Here is a 13,508-nt window from a genome sequence, read left to right on the forward strand (position 1 = left end):
TTCAATTATCAAATCTCCTGGGGATGAAGTCAGTTTACAGTGATCGGTCGACATTGCCATAAAGGGCGTGGCTTCCTCTCCGAGCTGGGACGCAGTGTGTGAAGGCGCCAGGAAGGCGGGCGTCATTGGCAAGTAGAGAGCTGGTTATGGCACCTCCCTCAGGAAGATGGTGAAGGAATTTGAAATCAACCTGCACACCAAGTACACTTGCTCCTTCTGCGGCAAATCCAAAAGCAAGAGGTGAGCCGCTGGGGCTCTGGTGCTGTGGTGCCTGGAGCAACACCATCACCTCCACTGTCACCGTGAAGGCAGCCGTCAGATGACTGAAGGGACTGAAGGACCGGTAGACTGCCCCAGCGGAAACGCCGACAGCTAGACCAAATGGGCGAACTTACGTAACCAAGCAAAGAAGGGTCCTGGGGCCGCGCACTGCTTCCTTAGGCTAACCCGCGGCACGGTGTCTGCTGTCTTGGGTCCACTGAGGGTAACAGGGGGACTCCCCAGAGTCGGGACGCCTTCCAGGTCCCTCTTCTGTCGCAGGCTCTCCACTTCACAAGCTCCTCCCTCTCTCTTGACAGCCCACCCCCAGGTGAACGTCCAGTTCCCTGTAGCCGCCTTTGGCTGGAGGGAAGGTTAAGGTAACCGGTTCTTCCACAGGAGGTGTGACCCTGCCAAGCTTTCATTTCAAGCCTTCTGTCGTTACCTTTTTCCTCTTTAACAGGGTTTCAGGTGTCCGTAGGTAGGGGAGGAGAGGTCCATTTTCAGGGCAATGGCTATGGGCCAGTAGGTGCTCCAGAATTGTCCCAGGCCTGGTGGTGACAGGTTGGCCCTTAGGGAACCCTGGGTAGTGAACCAGCGCCTGAGAGTCCCCTGCTTCCTCCAATCAGTGTGGTCCAGCGGGATGGGGCCTGACCCCAGGAGAGCTGATGAGAGGGGGAACTTGGGCCTCTTTTTGCGAGCCTCTCATGTTCACTTTCCTACCTAAAGACAGACCCACTTCCTTCCCGTCTCCTCACATCTGTCCCTACCTTGCCTGCTTTGACCCCGAGACTCCTAGACACATACATTATCATCCAAGTGACAGCATTTTAGATCATATTTAATGATTTCTTTCTACCAACCTTCCTGGCCTTATTTCCTATACCTTACCTCCCCTTTCCCCCGATTTTTTTTAAATTAATTAATTAATTTATTTAATTTTGGCTGCGTTGGGTCTTTGTTGCTGCCCATGGGCATTCTGTAGTTGTGGCGAGTGGGGGCTACTCTTCCTTGCAGTGTGTGGCCTTTTCATTGCGGTGTCTTCTCTTGTTGTGGAGCACGGGCTCTAGGCGCGCGGGCTTCAGTAGTTGTGACTCACGGGCTCTAGAGCACAGGCTCAGTAGCTGTGGTGCACGGGGTTAGTTGCTCCACGGTATGTGGGATCTTCCTGGACCAGGGCTCAAACCTGTGTCCCCCGCGTTGGCAGGTGGATTCTTAACACATGCGCCACCAGGGAAGCCCTCTCCTCCGATTTTATTTTTCCCTCTACTGATAAAGTGTCTGCCAAGGAAATGTCATTGGAACCATCCTTTTTGTTAATAGAGGTATTATTTTATAGGAAGTCCACAAGGCATTTTGAGGACATAAAATGCCCCATCAATAATATAACTAGAGCAGAAACATTGACTTGAGACTAAAAACCCAAAAGAGGAATTAGAAACATATTGTTCCTTAACTTCAGGGGCTGGAGAAGGGAAGGAAGCAGTTTAATTTGAGGGCTATTCCTGATGGGGAATTCGGTCATGTCAGGAAAGTTGCAAGCCAGAGGGAAAATTTGGTAAAATCAGAAGAGGTTTGTTGTGTGACAATGCTATTACAATGTCTGCGCTCTTCTTGGAGGTGAACTCAGGCAACTGAAATAAGAGCAGGCAGGTTAAAATGTCAGGTTGCTGAGCTATGAGGAGCTGCCCTCACAAATATGTTGTTTGACTTCTGATTACTTCTCTCCACGATTCAAGTTGTTTAGGTACCTTGTAGAATCCAAACAAGGCCATGGTAGCTCACAAACAGGCTGGTCCGTTATCCGTTTGCTGGAGTGTAAGTTGGGACTTAGGCTCTTCATTCCACTTCTCTTTTAAAAGACAGTTTTATGTTTTGTCTTAAGCCACCACAAAACCGAATCTGGAGGTATGTGGTATCTATATAAAAGGCAGTTAAAATGTCCTTGCTGTCAGATGCAAATTCTTCAGTGCCCACACCCCATCGCCCTTACTGCAAAATTGAGGACAAATACCTCGACCCCGAGTTCCAGGATCTCTATGGAGGGCCTCAGTGGGCCTCTCTGGTTCTTTCTCACTGTTCCCCACATGGAAACAACCACCTTCTTCTTCCGTGAAGCCAGTGCCCATCTTGGCCCCCAAACCAGACCCCGTCCTCTTCTGCATTCACAGTGCGTGTCCCTTTTCATGGCCCTGCCCTCCTTTTGTCTTGCAGTAGATGCATTTACTTACCTTTCTGCCTACTTCTCCACACAAACCGTCTCCCAGACCACACATCGTAGGGCCTCGGAGGGCAAGGACCGTGCTTACTTGTCTTTGCAATTCTGTGAGTGCTGAGAATAATATCTTGAAATAGTTAAGAGCTGATAACTATATGTTGGTTAGTGGCGTGTCAGAAATTTTTTATAAGGACATTATGAAGATAGTCGTACCTCAGTCATCCATGGGAGTTACCTGTGCTAATTTTTTGAGCCAGAGGCAACAGGAATTCTACAACCTACCAGGTAAGCCCACCTTTTAATTGAATCACTTTCAGAACAAAGCTTTTATTATTTTGGCAAACTGGAAGACAATGCGTCTGCAAATTTAAACATTTTCTCTAATTTCAACTTTCATAAAGTTACAGAAAAGCTTGTTGACCCTTTATAAACTTGGAGAGAGATATTAAGTCAGTTTTTTTTTTTTTTTTTAAAAAAGGCTAGTAAGCAATTTGGTCTAAATAGGAAGGAATAAAAAAAAGAAGAAGAAGAAGACTCGGCTTTGAGATGGGCACATTTAAAAATTGTTTTCCTACTTAAGGACTTCCCTGGTGGCGCAGTGGTTAAGAATCCGCCTGCCAATGCGGATTGGGGACACAGGTTCGAGCCCTGGTCCGGGAAGATCCCATATGCTGCAGAACAACTAAGCCCATGCGCCACAACTACTGAGCCTGCGCTCTAGAACCCGGGAGACACAACTACTGAAGCCCGTGGGTCTAGAACCCATGGTCCGCGACAAGAGAAGCCACTGCAATGAGAAGCCCGCGCACCGCAACGAAAAGTAGCCCCCGCTCGCCGCAACTAGAGAAAGCCCGTGTGCAGCAATGAAGACCCAACACAGTCAAAAATTTAAAAATAAATAAATAAGTAAATTTATTTTTTAAAAAATTGTTTCCCTACTTAAAAGCAAGATTCATGGCTTGCTCAATAACTCATTTGATGAAGGATACCAAACAGCTCTAGTTCTTCTTGCCAAATAATGATGCATACTCTGGCTATTAAAAGAGGCCCTTACTTACTTATTTCCCCCACCTTACTCCCAAAAGGAATCGAGTCAGCTTTATACAAATACACACAATATATCAAACTAAGAATAAACAAATAGAGGTAGGGAAAAAGGAAAATAAAAGATAAAGACAAGGATAAAGTTAGTTTGTAGCAATGTATGTCAGAAATTTTTGAACTTTTGAGTTTAGATCCGGGTGTCCTGGGGACCAAAGCAAAGAAAGGAACACAACTCACTGCAAATTTCACAGTGTGTCAAAGCTTAGCTCCTCAGTGTCTGCGTGCCCACCTCTCAGTGGTTTTCTTCATTTGGGTTAGTTAGTCTGGTGCCTGCCGTGATGGGCCACATGTGTTTGAAACCATGGGATAGAGGGGAGTCCTCAGTTTAGCCTGTGGACCTGCTGTCTGTAAGCACAATGCCCATTCTTTTCAAGAGTCAACCCAAGGAGGGTGAGAAAAATAAGTCAAAAGGAGAAGAACTCATTTCCATGCCAGCATCACATGCAGGGTTTTCAGTAGTGATCAAAGTTATGAGAGTTGCCTCCAAAAAGACCCTAGAAAAGTCCAAAGAGGCAAAAGAGTCCTTAACATCTTTTTGACAATTAACATTTTCCTCTTCCTGCCCTCCAGAAGCCATGATATTCTCTGGTGCCTAAAGCGCCAGCCTGCTTTCCCCAGAGTCCTCTGCCAAGTGCCCTGGCTCCACAATTGCCTCTCTTCCTTTTCCAAAGGGAAAAAAGAAAGATGACACGCTTCTCTCTCAGATAGCCGTGTAAGTAAAATAATTAATACAGTGATGTGCATGACTGATATATACGCCACCCAGGAATAGACTGTATTTTTTTAAGAGTGGCTTTTTAACCCACTTAAAACTCGAATTAACTGACTGGAGGGTTGATTGATTAATAGATTGTGTGTGTAGAGCAGAGTGAGAGATTTTAAAACGATGACACCTTCTTTATATGTCTTTCATGCCTTTAGTGACCATTTTGTCATCCATCAAAGACAAAGGATTTAGCAACTTGACCTCCAGCTTCTAAAAACTGACTACTGTTGCCCTAGTGATATGTGAGACACACTGGAGTCACTTAAGCAGTTACCTCACTAAGCCTCAGTCTTAATTTATAAAGAGGAATAACAGTAGAAGTTACTTTAGGGAATTTGGACATGAAAGGAATAGGAGTGCTTTTTCTTCCCTCTTTTGCTATCAGCCACCCTCCCTCCCTCATGCCTTCGACAAATGTAAACCTACTAAACAACTGGTTTCATGCTTGAAATTGTATGTCCTCAAAAGCACTTTCCTTCCCACCCTGCCTGAAGTTGCACTGTTTCTGGAGAGTATACAGTGTCTGCTCATGTATCATTCCACTGTCCAACTTCCACATATATCTCTCCTATTGGTATTGTCTCATAATTAAGGCTATACGCCTGATGGTTGGCTAGTTGTGCCAACGGGTTGGATGTGGAGTACTCACTGCTAACCACTCAGGATTTAGATGGTCCATGCCCCCCCTGCCCCAAACTGCTTTGTCCTACGTCAGTTGCCAATGGAGCAGAATTGTCAGCAGCAATCATCCAGGGATAGCACCTTGTGAATGGAGATATATATATATATGTATGTGTGTATATACATAGATATATGTTCATTCTATGTGCTTTTTTGTATTGAGGTCCAAATTGTGCTTTATTTTGCCCTATGTATAGCTAGGTTCCAGATATGAGCACCTGGGTAATTTTGAGCTTCTCAATAAACAATTCCCAATATTCTGAATATGTTTTAAAATAATCACCAACAGTGACAGAGTACTTTGGTTAGACAAGCCTTCCCAAATAATAACTATAATATTTGGGGAAAGATTTTTAATGAAAATGACTATCAGAAAGCACTGAAGAATGATCAAAAGCTGAGAGAAACTAGACAAGAATCTACCATGGTGAGATTTGCTATTTGCAGCAGCTATTTGCTTTTGATAACTTTCCAATCTCTGTGCAGCTCAGAGGCAGCAAAAATCCACACTCTCACTGGGTCAGTGAGTTAGCTGGCAGAGTTTGGTATGGGATACCACCACATACCCAACAGAATTGCTAAAATTTAAAAGAAAGCTAAACGTTAGTGAGAATATGGAGTAACTGGAATTCTCATATGTTGATGTATAAAGTTGGATATACGTTGGACTACAAAATGGTACAACCACTTTGGAAAATGGCTTGACAGTGTCATACAATTAACACAGAGCTACACTTTGACTTAGAAATTCCATTCCTAGGCATTATCCAAGAGAAATGAAAACATACACACACACACACACACACACATAAACAAAAACAAAAAAACCCCGCTTGTACAAGGATGTTCATAGCAGCTTTTTTTTTTTAAAACAATAGCCAAAAGCTGGAAGCAACTCACTGTCCATCAACCAAATAGTAAGACCTATCTAACAATGGTCCTTCCACTTAAGAACCAGTATGCTCACAATGGGATGCCTCGCAGCAGTAATCGAGAAGGAATTACTCAACAAAATGGATGACCCTCACAAATGTTATGCCGAGTGGAAGAAGGCAGGTTGAAAGAGGATGGTTCCATTTATGTGCAGTTCTAGAACAGGCAAAAATAATCAAAAGTTAAAAAATCAAAACAGTGGCTTAGCACTGATTGGGGAATGACTAAGAGGAGACATGAGGGAACTTTCTGAGGAGATGGGAAAGTTCTGTATTGTGATAGGAGTGGAGGTTATGTGGGAGTGTTTATTTGCCAGTATTACATGGTTAAGATTTGTGTATGTTAATGTGTAGAAATCACCTAAAATAATGAACAATAATAGTTGTAACTGAGTGCGGGGGGGGTGGGCAGTGGAGATACAGATGAAACAAGAATGGCAGAATATTAATAATTGTTGCAGCTGGAGGTTGGGTACATGGGGGTTATTTTCTGTTCACATTGCATGCATTGGAAATTTTCCATAATAGAAGTTTTAAAAAATATAAGAGCTAAAATATAATTCCTTTTGACTACAGCAAGACCCACTGAACATTATCCAGCATTTTTAATTAGCTGGAGGTTAAAAATGAGAAATTAAGTGGCTTTCATCATGAATGTGTTTCTCTTTATTTCTTGGATCATTTTCATTTGTTTCAGTGTTCAAAAATACAAGAGAGGTCATCACTGTAATGCAGTCTCAGTAGTAAACTTTATTTTATTTTATTTTATTTTTACATCTTTATTGGAGTATAATTGCTTTACAATGGTGTGTTAGTTTCTGCTTTATAACAAAGTGAATCAGTTATACATATACATATGTTCCCATATCTCTTCCTTCTTGCATCTCCCTCCCTCCCACCCTCCCTATCCCACCCCTCTAGGTGGTCACAAAGCACCGAGCTGATCTCCCTGTGCTATGCAGCTGCTTCCCACTAGCTATCTATTTTACGTTTGGTAGTGTATATATGTCCATGCCACTCTCTCACTTTGTCACAGCTTACCCTTCCCCCTCCTCATATCCTCAAGTCCATTCTCTAGTAGGTCTGTGTCTTTATTCCTGTCTTACCCCTAGGTTCTTCATGACATTTTTTTTCTTAAATTCCATATATATGTGTTAGCATACAGTATTTGTCTTTCTCTTTCTGACTTACTTCACTCTGTATGACAGACTCTAGGTCCATCCACCTCATTACAAATAGCTCAATTTCGTTTCTTTTTATGGATGAGTAATATTCCATTGTATATATGTGCCACATCTTCTTTATCCATTCATCTGATGATGGACACTTAGGTTGTTTCCATCTCCTGGCTATTGTAAATAGAGCTGCAATGAACATTTTGGTACATGACTCTTTTTGAATTATGGTTTTATCAGGGTATATGCCCAGGACTGGGATTGCTGGGTCATATGGTAGTTCTATTTGTAGTTTTTTAAGGAACCTCCATACTGTTCTCCATAGTGGCTGTACCAATTCACATTCCCACCAGCAGTGCAAGGGTGTTCCCTTTTCTCCACACCCTCTCCAGCATTTATTGTTTCTAGATTTTTTTGATGATGGCCATTCTAACTGGTGTGAGATGATATCTCATTGTAGTTTTGATTTGCATTTCCCTAATGATTAATGATGTTGAGCATTCTTTCATGTGTTTGTTGGCAGTCTGTATATCTTCTTTGGAGAAATGTCTATTTAGGTCTTCTGCCCATTTTTGGATTGGGTTGTTTGTTTTTTTTTTATTGAGCTGCATGAGCTGCTTGTAAATTTTGGAGATTAATCCTTTGTCAGCTGCTTCATTTGCAAATATTTTCTCCCATTCTGAGGGTTGTCTTTTGGTCTTGTTTATGGTTTCCTTTGCTGTGCAAAAGCTTTGCAGTTTCATTAGGTCCCATTTGTTTATTTTTGTTTTTATTTCCGTTTCTCTAGGATGTGGGTCAAAAAGGATCTTGCTGTGATTTATGTCATAGAGTGTTCTGCCTAAGTTTTCCTCTAAGAGTTTGATAGTTTCTGGCCTTACATTTAGGTCTTTAATCCATTTTGAGCTTATTTTTGTGTATGGTACTAGGGAGTGATCTAATCTTATACTTTTACATGTACCTGTCTAGTTTTCCAAGCACCACTTATTGAAGAGGCTGTCCTTTCTCCACTGTACATTCCTGCCTCCTTTATCAAAGATAAGGTGACCATATGTGCGTGGGTTTATCTCTGGGCTTTCTATCTTGTTCCATTGATCTATATTTCTGTTTTTGTGCCAGTACCATACTGTCTTGATTACTGTAGCTTTGTAGTATAGTCTGAAGTCAGGGAGCCTGATTCCTCCAGCTCCGTTTTTCATTCTCAAGATTGGTTTGGCTATTCAGGGTCTTTGGTGTTTCCATACAAATTGTGAAATTTTTTGTTCTAGTTCTGTGAAAAATGCCAGTGGTAGTTTGATAGGAATTGCATTGAATCTGTAGATTGCTTTGGGTAATAGAGTCATTTTCACAATGTTGGTTCTTCCAATCCAAGAACAAGGTATATCTCTCCATCTATTTGTATCATCTTTAATTTCTTTCATCAGTGTCTTATAATTTTCTTCATACAGGTCTTTTGTCTCCTTAGGTAGGTTTATTCCTAGATATTTTATTCTTTTTGTTGCAATGGTCAAGATTAGGTTGTTTATTCGAGATGTTTCCTGTTTTTTAAGGTAGGACTGTGTTGCTATAAACTTCCCTCTTAGAACTGCTTTTGCTGCATCCCATAGGTTTTGGGTCGTCGTGTCTCCATTGTCATTTGTTTCTAGGTATTTTTTGATTTCCTCTTTGATTTTTTCAGTGATCACTTCGTTATTAAGTAGTGTATTGTTTAGCCTCCATGTGTTTGTATTTTTACAGATCTTTTCCTGTAATTGATATCTAGTCTCATAGCGTTGTGGTCGGAAAAGATACTTGATACAATTTCAATTTTCTTAAATTTACCAAGGCTTGATTTGTGACCCAAGATATGATCTATCCTGGAGAATGTTCCATGAGCACTTGAGAAAAATATGTATTCTGTTGTTTTTGGATGGAATGTCCTATAAATATCAATTAAGTCCATCTTGTTTAATGTATCATTTAAAACTTGTGTTTCCTTATTTATTTTCATTTTGGATGATCTGTCCATTGGTGAAAGTGAGGTGTTAAAGTTCCCTACTATGAATGTGTTACTGTCGATTTCCCCTTTTATGGCTGTTAGTATTTGCCTTATGTATTGAGGTGCTCCTATTTTGGGTGCATAAATATTTACAATTGTTATATCTTCTTGGATCGATCCCTTGATCATTATGTAGTGTCCTTCTTTGTCTCTTCTAATAGTCTTTATTTTAAAGTCTCTTTTGTCTGATATGAGAATTGCTACTCCAGCTTTATTTGGGTTTCCATTTGCATGGAATATCTTTTTCCATCCCCTCACTTTCAGTCTGTATGTGTCTCTAGGTCTGAAGTGGGTCTCTTGTAGACAGCATATATATGGGTCTTGTTTTTGTATCCATTCAGCCAGTCTTTGTCTTTTGGTGCGAGCATTTAATCCATTTACATTTAAGGTAATTATCGATATGTATGTTCCTATTCCCATTTTCTTAATTGTTTTGGGTTTGTTATTATAGGTCTTCTCCTTCTCTTGTGTTTCTTGCCTAGAGAAGATCCTTTAGCATTTGTTGTAAAGCTGGTTTGGCGGTGCTGAACTCTCTCAGCTTTTCCTTGTCTGTAAAGGTTTTAATTTCTCCATCAAATCTGAATGAGATCCTTGCTGGGTAAAGTAATCTTGGTTGCAGGTTTTTCTCCTTCATCACTTTAAATATGTCCTGCCACTCCCTTCTGGCTTGCAGAGTTTCTGCTGAAAGATCAGCTGTTAACCTTATGGGGATTCCCTTGTGTGTTATTTGTTGTTTTTCCCTTGCTGCTTTTAATATGCTTTCTTTGTATTTAATTTTTGACAGTTTGATTAATATGTGTCTTGGCGTATTTCTCCTTGGATTTATCCTGTATGGGACTCTCTGTGCTTCCTGGACTTGATTAACTATTTCCTTTTCCATATTAGGGAAGTTTTCAACTATAATCTCTCCAAATATTTTCTCAGTCCCTTTCTTTTTCTTTTCGTCTTCTGGAACCCTTATAATTCGAATGTTGGTGCATTTAATGTTGTTCCAGAGGTCTCTGAGACTATCCTCAGTTCTCTTCATTCTTTTTTCTTTATTCTGCTCTGCAGTAGTTATTTCCACTATTTTATCTTCCAGGTCACTTATCCGTTCTTCTGCCTCAGTTATTCTGCTATTGATCCCTTCTAGAGTATTTTTAATTTCATTTATTGTGTTGTTCATCGTTGCTTGTTTCATCTTTAGTTCTTCTAGGTCCTTGTTAAATATTTCTTGCATCTTCTCTATTCTATTTCCAAGATTTTGGATCATCTTTACTATCATTATTCTGATTTCTTTTTCAGGTAGACTGCCTATTTCCTCTTCATTTGTTAGGTGTGGTGGGTTTTTATGTTGCTCCTTCATCTGCTGTGTGTTTTTCTGTCTTCTCATTTTGCTTATCTTACTGTGTTTGGGGTCTCCTTTTTGCAGGCTGCATGTTCAACTTTGGGGCTTCCTTCAAATGGTAGGATAGAAACAGGACACCTATCCAGCACACAGGTCAACGAATCAGTCTGCACACATCAACATCTGCTTCCTTTTTGACATTCCTTCACTAGTCAAGGTCGTTTTAATTGTTGCTAGCAAAAACTTGCACGCCCTCCAAGCCGCACTCAGCCTAAACATGACGAATGCCGGAGCCCGGTAGTAAACTTTATAACTAACATTTCTGCAGACAGCAGACTAAAGAATTCTAATTTTATGAGAAAATTCACAAGTGTTCATGGTAGCAAGTTGTATGAGCATATAATTTGAGAAACCCAAAACATTCAAGTTTCTAATTTTTAAAAAATTCTACTGAACTATACACTTTATAATGGTTAGAATACTATGTGTATTTTACCACAATAAAAAATTTATGTAAGAAAAATGTTCCAGATGAAGAGAAAAAATGGTTTTCTTTTTCCTGCACATACTCAATATTTATTTCTTTTGCCCTTGGATGTCACATGTTACTCAGTATCACAGTTCCTGGAAATAAAATACTTTTAAAAATATTTCCAATAATTGTCTTCAAGTTTCCAGCAAGCAAAGATCCAGGATTCCAGTATTCACTGAAATTTATAAACAGAAATGCTTCGTGAATAGTTGCGTCATCTGTAAACTTCTTGATGAGTTTAATTTTAGCAGCTTGTTTTATATCAGCCTTTTTATTTCATAATATAAAACCCCAATTTTGGGGTGGGGGGCCAGAAGAAGAAGAAATAGTATGGCTTTCATGCATAAAGAACATTTCAGTATAAATTCACTGAAGCAATCCTTACAGAAAGAGGCGGCATTGTAGAAACAACTTTTCGTAATGTTTTAATTTGGATTTTCTTCAAGTGTATAAGCTTTCACACCCGGAATGTCTCTGGCTGGGCTACTGCGGTGGTTTTGAAATCTCTGTTTCCTGGGAACTCAGTGGTTTTAGAGACAGAACAGATATTCCTCCAGGGTAGCTTTGGGCAACCAGGCAGCAGGAACAACTTAGCAGTCCTGGCCAGGGAGTAGGGCTGGAGTGAGAGGTTTTTGGAATGAATGAATACCTACTACTACTTTCCGTCATTGAGTCATTTGGTCGGAGAGATCAAGTCTTGAGAAAAAGAGTCTGATTGCCTGCGCTTAGGCCTGAGCCTGCCCCTGGCTGTCGGAGTGAGGGGGGATGCGGGTGGGGTTGTGACAGGAGGTTTCTGCCAGAAGGAATATCCAGGAACTCCTTCAGCCTTCTCAGTGTCAGGACAGAGTGTCTTCAATTACTGGAGGAAATGAAATTCACAAAAGGAAATAGGATGTTGTTGCAGTCGGGGGATGGATGGGTTCACTTCTGAGAGGGAAAGCTCTTCAGAAGGGACTTTCCTGATATGGCCACATGTTACCCACCCATTTCATTTTCACGGATACATCCTCAGGCTCCTCCAGTACAAGAAGATGACCATGCCTATGTTCCCACTCATTCTCAATCATCCTTGCAATACTGGACAGAGTGGGTAGATCGGGATACTTTGGGCTGCAAGGAAAACCTCAACTGGCTCAGACAAGACAAAAAAGTATTATTTCACATAGCAAGTAGTCCTGAGATAGGATGGGTTGAGTCAGTGGCTAAGCAATGTTATCAAGGATCCACTTGAATTCCATCTTTCTGCTCTGCCATTTTAAGTGTGTCAGTCACTGGATGGTGGCGGCAGCTCCAGAGTTCAAATCCCTACATACTATCCAGAGGCAGAACAAAGGGATTACTGTGTCCTTGTGTCTCTCCGTGAGAGCCAAGAAACCTTTCTCAGAAGACCCTCAGCAGATGTCTTTTCATGCCTCGTTGGTCAGAATTGGGTCACACAACTTTTTTGGCCAGTTACCACGAAGGAAAATGGCATTTCCACAACTGGCTTAATCGAGATAGCTGGTAATGGGGCCAGCCTGCCCCAGAGCTCATGGCCAAAAAAAGTAAAATGGACAACTAGACAAAGTTGGGTTAAGTTTTGTGGACACGTCACATTTGTGGCTTCCTATATTTGAGAAATTTCCCACATGATGAGTCCCAGATGGAAGCAGAACTCACCTTCCCAGTTGGTAGGTAAGTTTGGGTGCAGGTATGTTACCTGAACTCCACCAACCAGATACACCTTCACAAGACTTGGATTTAGAACTGAGCAAAGTGAGGGATTAGATGCCGGGCAGATTCCTTTTTCCGGTGAAGCTGGAGGAGCATTTCAGATAGACAATGCCGTTTTCTGAAACGGCTGAGTGGTAACATCTCGCGCATTGCATCCACGTTATAGGTGGCAGTGGCCACGGGTCTCCACTGGAGCAATCTGGTGGTATAATTTGGGTATTGTTCCAGGTTATATAGTCTTCAAGCCTGATTTTCCAGCCCTCCTGGGGATTCTGTGAGCTCCCTGTGTCCTTAAAGAAACTCCTTTCTAGCTTAAACTAGCTTGAGTTGGTGCTGTTGTTTTATGACCAGGAACTCTGCAAGGAAGAAGTGAAGAATAGCTGTTGGGTAGGCAAAACCATGTCTACTCCAGCAGGGGATCAGTAGGTAGTCAGCACTGCAAACCACCAGGGGGCTGTATTCTGTGGGGTGCCCCCCACTTATGATGCCCTGCTGCTGAACCTGGCTTCCTTTCTCCATTGTCCTCCTTGGGATAACTCAATGATTACTACCTTTTTCTGGAAATCTGCTCTTACTGCCTCTCTGTTTAAGCAGTTCCAAATGGCTTCATACCCTGAGAATTTTCCCCCTTGGCCTAATGGGTAGGTGTAACTTAATACTGTGTGGAAGAAACCACAGACCAGTCTAGCCAAGTCAAGCCGAGCATAAATAAAACGGTTAAAAAAGAGAGACGTTGTATATGCATGATTCTGTATCCTCTTACAAAT

General features: G+C 41.5%; 1 protein-coding gene across 2 annotated transcripts in view; it reads left to right on the top strand.

The window, feature by feature from the left end:
- Positions 1-13,508, top strand: part of ARMC2 (armadillo repeat containing 2) — a 282,422-nt gene that overhangs the window by 125,583 nt on the left and 143,331 nt on the right. The window lies entirely within an intron of this gene.

Source organism: Tursiops truncatus, chromosome 12 (genome assembly GCF_011762595.2).
Source record: "Tursiops truncatus isolate mTurTru1 chromosome 12, mTurTru1.mat.Y, whole genome shotgun sequence".
NCBI lineage: Eukaryota > Metazoa > Chordata > Mammalia > Artiodactyla > Delphinidae > Tursiops > Tursiops truncatus.